Raw genomic sequence first — 8,421 nt, forward strand, 5'->3', positions numbered from 1 at the left:
GGCTCAGTTTACGTGATATGCTGGAAGCCAAAAATAATTTGACACTCGTGCAGTTGAAGACGATTCTTAAAGCCCATTTCAAAGAAAACAACACTACAGATATGTTCCACAGACTCATTAACATAACTCAAGATGCAAAAGAATCCCCTCAGAATTTTCTTTTTCGTGCAGTTGAACTCAAAGAGAAGCTACTGGCGGCTGCAGAAGATGCCAGCTCAGATGTACAGTATAGCCCAGACCTCATTCAGAAAAAGTTTCTTAGGTCAGTCAGTACAGGACTACTGAGTGATAATGTTAAAATGCAGCTGAAACCTCACCTAGATGATCTAGGAGTGACTGACGAGATATTGATAGAGAAAATGAATGATGCTGCTGCTGTTGATTGGGAGACACAGCAGAAATTGAAGAAAAGTATCCCAAATAAGCCAGCCAGAATAAATGAGCTAAAAACAGAAACAACTACTTACCAGCTGTATAGTGACAGGGAAACAGACAATGACCAGCCATCTGAACACAGCACTTCAGTTAAGGCCAGTGTTAAAAGTCAGAAGATAAAAACTCCAAAAAGCTCTTCAGAAACTGAACTGATGGATGCAGTGAAACAGCTGAGAGAGGAAGTGGCTGAGCTGAGGAAGAATGTTCAGTACTCAGCACGACCATCTCACCAGTTCCAAAACAGAGGGAAGAGGGCATGCAGAGGATGTCAAGACCGGGGTGAAGAGGAACAGTGTGACCACTGCTTCAAATGTGGCCTGAGTGGACACCTCTCAAGAGGATGCAGAGGCCAAAGGAACTCAAGAGGCAACACTGATTCAGCTAATATCAAAGGACAGACTGTAGAATGTACCTCCCCTGACACTCAAGAACAGCATAGCAGGTCACTCAACACCCCTACTATTCTTAGAGAAAGCATTGTACAATTAGAAGAGAGACTGCGAGCAGAAAGGTGTTCCCCAGGTGGAAGATTGGCAGGTTCTGCTTATATTAGCCACATCTCCCCTCGTCACCATTCACAGCTGCTGAGACTTATTGGAAAGAAGTGCATGGTGAGTTGCTACCTAGATGGGGTGAAGACTCAAGCCTTATGGGACACTGGATCGCAAGTCTGCCTTATCAATGAGACCTGGAGGAAGAACTGCATCCCAGAGGTGAAGGTACGGAGCACTGAAGAACTCCTCGGCCCTGGTCCTTTTGTGGGGAAAGCTGTCAACCAGACCGACATCCCTTTCCTAGGCTGGGTGGAGGTCACGTTCCACCTAGACCCATCACATGCTCCAGAGTTCACGCTTCAGGTGCCCATGCTCGTGACGGGTGAGAAAGGAGCAGCAGAAGAGCCAATCATTGGTTACAATGTAATTGAACTGTTGTTAAAGAATGGTGTGGAGGGTCCACATGAAGTAATAACACAGGCTGTGAGCACAGCTTTCTCTTTTAGCTGTAAAAAGACTGAAATGTTAGTGAAAATTATTCAAAACAGTGACCCTGAGTGCAGTGACAGCCTAGTGAGAGTGGGCAGGCAGAAGGAAGTGATCCCAGCAGGTCAGGTGAGAACTATAAAATGTGCTGTGAGAACAGGCGCTCTACTGTCCAGTCAAGAAGCCCTTTTTCTGCCTGATGAACATGCCCCCTGGCCAGATGGCCTGAGTATGTCAGAGAGCATGATGACTCTTAGCGAAGGGACATATTCTCGCATAGCACTGCCCATCACCAATTACACCTGTCATGATGTCACCCTGAGCCCACGCACAGTGTTGGGGCAGGTTCAACTGGTCAAAGCTGTCTATCCAGTGGACGCCAAGCCAGTCACTCCCCGACCAGCTTCTCCAGTCGAACGTCCAGAGGTCAGCAGGGAGGATGAGCCTGAGCCTGATGGAAGGACAGCGGTGGACGAGGAAAGGTGGGACCCACCAATCACACTGATTCACCTCCCCCTTGCTCAGCAGCGACAAGTGAAGCAGATGTTGAGGGAGGAATGCAGAGCGTTCGCCAGAGACGATGATGATGTGGGATACATCCCTTCCCTACAACTGAAAATCAGACTCACAGATACAACACCGGTAAGACGTACCTATGTGTCTGTGCCTAAGCCACTTCACAAAGAAGTAAAACAGTACTTAGAAGGCTTGTTAAATAGGGGCTGGATCCAAAAATCTAGGTCACATTACTCATCTCCCATTGTCTGTGTGCGGAAAAAAGATGGGAACCTCCGTCTGTGCTGTGACTACAGAGAACTCAACCGTAAGTCTCTGCCAGATCGCCACCTCATTCCCCGCATTCAAGATATGCTAGATAGTTTACATGGGAGTGCATGGTTTTCAGTGTTAGATCAAGGCAAGGCCTAACATCAGGGGTTCGTGGAAGAAAGTAGTAGACCACTCACAGCTTTTATAACACCCTGGGGCCTATATGAGTGGATCCGAATCCCTTTTGGCTTGTCTGCAGCACCCTCCGAATTCCAGCGCAGCATGGAGGAGTGTCTATCTGGACTCAGAGATGAAATTTGCGAGCCATATCTAGACGATAATCTGGTTCATAGCCAAACATTTGATAATCACCTGAAAGATGTGAGAAAAGTGCTTCAGCGCTACCAACAGCACGGGATGAAATTGACTGCAAAGAAATGTGAGCTCTTTAAGAACCAGGTCAGATTTCTGGGAAAGATCGTATCGAAGGAAGGCTACACAATGGATCCTGCAGAAGTAGCCCCAGTGCAAGAGATGAAGCAGAGGAAGCCAGCGACAGTGGGTGAGGTGCGGAAAGTGCTAGGATTCATCTCATACTACCGAGCCTATATCCCAAACTTCTCTCGCATAGCTAAGCCTCTCTGTGCACTGCTGTGCGCTGAGATACCAGGCAGTGAGACCCCTAAAGGCACAAAGAAGCAGAAGGCTGGGGTGAGAAAGACAAAGCAAAGCCAGGTACCCTCACATCAACGTATCAGGTGGACAGAAGAACACAGTACAGTTCTCAGTCAGCTGATAGATTACCTCTCCAGTCCTCCTGTGCTGGGCTACCCAAACTTTGAAGAACCGTTCATTATGCATTGTGATGCGTCCCAGGATGGACTTGGAGCGGTGCTCTATCAAAAACAGGAGGGAAGGTTAAAGGTCATTGCGTATGGCTCCCGCACACTCTCTGCTCCAGAGAAGAATTACCATCTACATTCTGGTAAGCTAGAGTTTTTAGCAATGAAATGGGCTATATGCAAGAGGTTTAGGGATTATTTGTATTACACTCCATCGTTTGTAGTATATACAGATAATAACCCTCTGACATATGTGCTGACAACAGCTAAATTGAATGCCACGTTGCTGAGATGGGTGGCTGAATTGGCAGACTTCCGATTTTCAATTAAGTACAGGCCAGGGAAGTCTAACTCTGACGCAGACGGGCTATCGAGAATGCCCCTTGACATAGAGAAGTATATGCTAACCTGTTCACAAAAGATACAGTCTGAGATCTTGGCCAGTGTCTCCAAAGGGTTGTCAGTTCACCAGGTGGAGAGAGAGCAGTTGCTGTGTCCAGTGACCATCACCACAGCCATCGCAGAGCTGAGCAGTGAGCCGCGGATGAACGCAGCAAAGCAGATCGCCCCTCAAGCACTGAGAGCCGCTCAAGACGAGGATCTACTGCTGAAGCAGGTGAAACAGCAGGTCGCACAACAGCAGTGGCCGAGGGTGAAAGACACTCACAGTGAGTTGGCAGTGTTTGCAAGGGAGAAAGCGAAGTTGGTGATTGATGCTGAGGATGTTCTCCGGCGACAGACAGCAACACGCACACAACTGGTTGTGCCTCCAAAGTTCCGTCCCCTCATCCTGAGAGAGCTGCATGAAGAGATGGGACACTTGGGCGTTTCTTTTGGCCTCATATGCAGAGAGACGTTGAGCATCACATCAACAAGGTCTGTAGCTGTGTGAAACGGAAAAGACCACAGAAAGCAGTAAGAGCACCACTTACCAGTATTGTGACAACATACCCCTTTGAGCTGGTCTCAATTGACTTCATGCACCTAGAGAAGTGTAAAGGAGGATATGAGTACATTCTGGTGGTCATGGACCATTTTACACGATTCGCTCAGGCGTATGCATGTACTAACAACAGTGCTCGAACTGCAGCTGAGAAGATATTCGGTGACTCAAATTCGGCTTCCCCACGAAATTACACCATGATCAGGGTAGAGAATTTGAGAATAAGTTGTTTGCAGAGCTCCAAAAATACTCTGGCATCCAAGGTTCTCGCACCACCCCGTACCACCCCAGGGGAACGGTCAAGTGAAACGCTTCAACCGCACCCTGCTGGCCATGTTGCGTAACCTAGATGACCAAGCTAAAGCAGATTGGAAGAATTCTCTTGCCAAAGTAATACACGCCTACAATTGCACGCGCAATGAGTCCACTGGATACGCACCATATTACCTGCTCTTTGGTCGTAACCCCAGATTGCCTATTGACATCATGTTCAGTATCCCCCACAGTGATGGCAGTGCATCTCATGATGACTATGCCAAGAAATGGAAACAGAGGATGGAGGAGGCGTACCAGTTAGCCTCCAAGGCTGCGAAGGCAAGCGGAGAGAGGGGGAAAAACCTGTATGACCGGAAGGTTCAAGGTGCAGAGCTGTATCCTGGCTGCAGAGTTCTCATTAGGAACTTGACTGAAAGAGGTGGACCCGGAAAACTCAGGTCATTCTGGGAAGACAAAGTCCATGTAGTGGTCAAGAGAAAACACCCAGAAAGTCCAGTTTATGAAGTACAACCAGAGGATGGCCAGGGCCGCACCAGAGTGCTTCATCGAAATCTGCTGCTCCCCTGTGACTTCCTGCCAGTTGAGTCACACAAGCCTGAAAAGAAAAGAGGTGAGAGACCACACAAAGAGAAAAAGACACCGACAAAACAGAATGCAGAACCCGAGTGTTCATCTGACTCTGAAGAGGATGACTGGCGATGCATGTCCAGATGGCCCCAAGGAGACTCCGCAGCACAAACCAGAAGGAACCTCAGACCAGAGGCTACAGAGTTTCAGCCACCGGCTGCAACACCAGCACCTGAGGGAGACGATGTGATGGGAGAACAGACCCTGTGGACATCAGACACGGACAGAGAGCAAGAAGAACAGATCGAGACTGGACTGGAAAATGAAGTGACTGTGACAGCAGGCCTGAGTGAGGATATAGAAGAGGCTGAGCTGGAGACCGCAAGCAATGAGGGAGAAGAGTATCCATCATCTTCACCACCTGCGAGACGATATCCTTTCAGAAATAGACCTGCACCCAAAACACTCGCATATGATAGGTTGGGGCAGCCCACAGTTAATTGAATTAAAGTTATGAGATTATATGATGCACTTTAAAGTTGTAAGTTCAAGCCATCCAGTTTTAAGATGAATACAATTTGTTAGTTCATGTCAAAGTCATATGATGGATGGAAAATGTTAATGTGTTGTTTAAAAGAAAAAAAATACTTTTAGTTTATATAGGCCCACACAAAGTCAGTTCTCACATTTAGAATCGCACAAATATAACTGAAGAGGAAATGGTGGTTGTAAGATATTGTATTTACAGGAGTATGGTTGAAAAGACTAAATGTAAAGAGACTCTTATAACAAAATGATATGAAGAAAAGAGTTATTAGAATATATGAAGTGTGAGATTCTATGTGATTTCGCTACAGGTCAAAGGTCACGCCTATTCCAGTCAAGACAAGCTGCCCGTGAACACAGCGGAGTAAATAGATAGTTGTCATAGTGCACAATGACTTCCTCTGTTTAACACATGACATTAAGGGGAGATAAGTGTGATGTGAAATCTGTCATTAGATATGTGTCTTGAATAATGGACTCTAACCTGGAAGTGATCAAATTGTCTTAAACAGGATGAACTGAGACGGGAAATGTCGGGACGACATTTAGTTAAGCAGGGGAGAGTGTGACAGCTGATTAGCTTCCGAGATCAGACGAGATCGGGCGTGTTCAGAGTGGTATGGCCGTAAACGAGGAGAGCAGCCACACAGAGGCTCTTTATAGGTGAGACAGACCCAGTTCAAGTCACCGTGTATGCATGACTACACTCAAGTTCATGTATATCACAATTTACATGATGCCTTCATCAGAAGAACACTAACATTTCAGATAAGGTAAGATACAACTTTATTCTCCCGAGGAAATTGCGTGTTGACAGAGGGAGTGAAACATGAGGGAGGAGGACCATGAGAGGCCTGCTGCTCAGAGGGCCAAAATGCTTACGGCACCGGGTATTCCCAGGCGGTCTCCCATCCAAGTACTAACCTGGCCCGACGCTGATTAGCTTCCGAGATCAGAGGAGATCGGGCGTGTTCAGAGTGGTATGGCCGTAAACGAGGAGAGCAGCCACACAGAGGCTCTTTATAGGTGAGACAGACCCAGTTCAAGTCACCGTGTACACATGACTACACTCAAGTTCATGTATATCACAATTTACATGATGCCTTCATCAGAAACACACATTTCTGGATAATGAAGTCTTACCTAATGAAACTGATAATCATCACATAGAACATACAGAGGGACCACTTACATCTCTGACGCTCACTTTCATCCTCATCATCATCATTGTCACACAGTGGCTCGTGTTCTTCACTTCTCATGTGCATTCAATCTTCTCATATTATGACCATGTGCAATACTCATTTTCTGAATGTATGCTTTCATATAAGATAAGATAAGATACAACTTTATTCTCCCGAGGGAACTTGCGTATTAGCAGAGGGAGTGAAACATGAGGGAGGAGGACCAGGTGAGGCCTGCTGCTCAGAGGGCCAAAATGCTTACGGCACCGGGTATTCCTAGGCGGTCTCCCATCCAAGTACTAACCTGGCCTGACGCTGCTTAGCTTCCGAGATCAGACGAGATCAGGCGTGTTCAGAGTGGTATGGCCGTAAACGAGGAGAGGATGCTGCGTCTGAAATTTTAGCTCTCTATCTCCTTCCTTGTCACAGATACGGGCTTTTCAAGTTTTCTCTAGTTTCAAGAATCGATGACCCGCGGGTCAACATTTTCAGAAAATGTTCAATATTCCCCAATTTGTCTCAAATTTACACAAATTGATGGCATTTCTGTCTGGATGCTGCGTCTGAAATTTTAGCTCTCTATCTCCTTCCTTGTCACAGTTATGGGCTTTTAAAGTTTTCTACAGTTCCAGAAATTGATGACCCGGGTCAACATTTTTAGAAAATTTTCAATATTTCTCAAATTTGCCACAAATTTACACACATTGATGGCATTTCTGCCTGGATGCTGCGTCTGAAATTTTAGCTCTCTATCTCCTTCCTTGTCACAGATATGGGCTTTTAAAGTTTTCTCCAGTTTCAAAAATCAATGACCCGCGGGTCAACATTTTTAGAAAATTTTCAATATTCCCCAATTTGTCCCAAATTTACACAAATTGATGGCATTTCTGTCTGGATGCTGCGTCTGAAATTTTAGCTCTCTATCTCCTTCCTTGTCACAGACATGGGCTTTTCAAGTTTTCTCTAGTTACAAGAATTGATGACCCGCGGGTCAACATTTTTAGAAAATTTTCAATATTCCCCAATAAGTCCCAAATTTACACAAATTGATGGCATCTCTGCCTGGATGCTGCGTCTGAAATGTTAGCTCTCTATCTCCTTCCTTGTCACAGATATGGGCTTTTCAAGTTTTCTCTAGTTTCAAGAATCGATGACCCGCGGGTCAACATTTTTAGAAAATGTTCAATATTCCCCAATTTGTCTAAAATTTACACAAATTGATGGCATTTCTGTCTGGATGCTGCGTCTGAAATGTTAGCTCTCTATCTTCTTCCTTGTCACAGATATGGGCTTTTTAAGTTTTCTCCAGGTTCAAAAATCGATGACCCGGGTCAACATTTTTAGAAAATTTTCCATATTCCCCAATTTGCCCCAAATTTACACAAATTGATGGCATTTCTGTCTGGATGCTGCGTCTGAAATTTTAGCTCTTTATCTCCTTCCTTGTCACAGATATGGGCTTTTAAAGTTTTCTCCAGTTTCAAAAATCGATGACCCGGGGGTCAACTTTTACCAAAATTTTCAATATTCCCCAATTTGCCCCAAATTTACACACATTGATGGCATCTCTGCCTGGATGCTGCGTCTGAAATTGTAGCTCTCTATCTCCTTCCTTGTCACAGATATGGGCTTTTCAAGTTTTCTCCAGTTTCAAAAATTGATGACCCTGGTCAACATTTTTTAGAAAATTTTCAATATTCCCCAATTTGCCCCAAATTTACACACATTGATGGCATTTCTGTCTGGATGCTGCGTCTGAAATTGTAGCTCTCTATCTCCTTCCTTGTCACAGACATGGGCTTTTCAAGTTTTCTCTAGTTTCAAGAATCGATGACCCGCGGGTCAACATTTTTAGAAAATTTTCAATATTCCCCAATTTG

General features: G+C 45.4%; 2 non-coding genes across 2 annotated transcripts; both read right to left on the bottom strand.

Moving 5' to 3' along the window:
* Positions 1-6,232: 6,232 nt before the first annotated feature.
* LOC143012152 (5S ribosomal RNA) lies at positions 6,233-6,351 on the bottom strand. Its single transcript, XR_012964991.1, has one exon. It is a non-coding gene; the product is annotated as a 5S ribosomal RNA (ribosomal RNA).
* A 445-nt stretch (positions 6,352-6,796) lies between these two features.
* LOC143012167 (5S ribosomal RNA) lies at positions 6,797-6,915 on the bottom strand. The gene has a single exon (XR_012965005.1). It is a non-coding gene; the product is annotated as a 5S ribosomal RNA (ribosomal RNA).
* Between the last annotated feature and the right edge of the window lie 1,506 nt (positions 6,916-8,421).

This window comes from Genypterus blacodes, unplaced genomic scaffold (genome assembly GCF_046128005.1).
Source record: "Genypterus blacodes isolate CSIRO-AG114 ecotype Tasmania unplaced genomic scaffold, CSIRO-AGI_Gbla_v1 ptg000141l_1, whole genome shotgun sequence".
In the NCBI taxonomy this organism is placed as follows: Eukaryota; Metazoa; Chordata; class Actinopteri; order Ophidiiformes; family Ophidiidae; genus Genypterus; species Genypterus blacodes.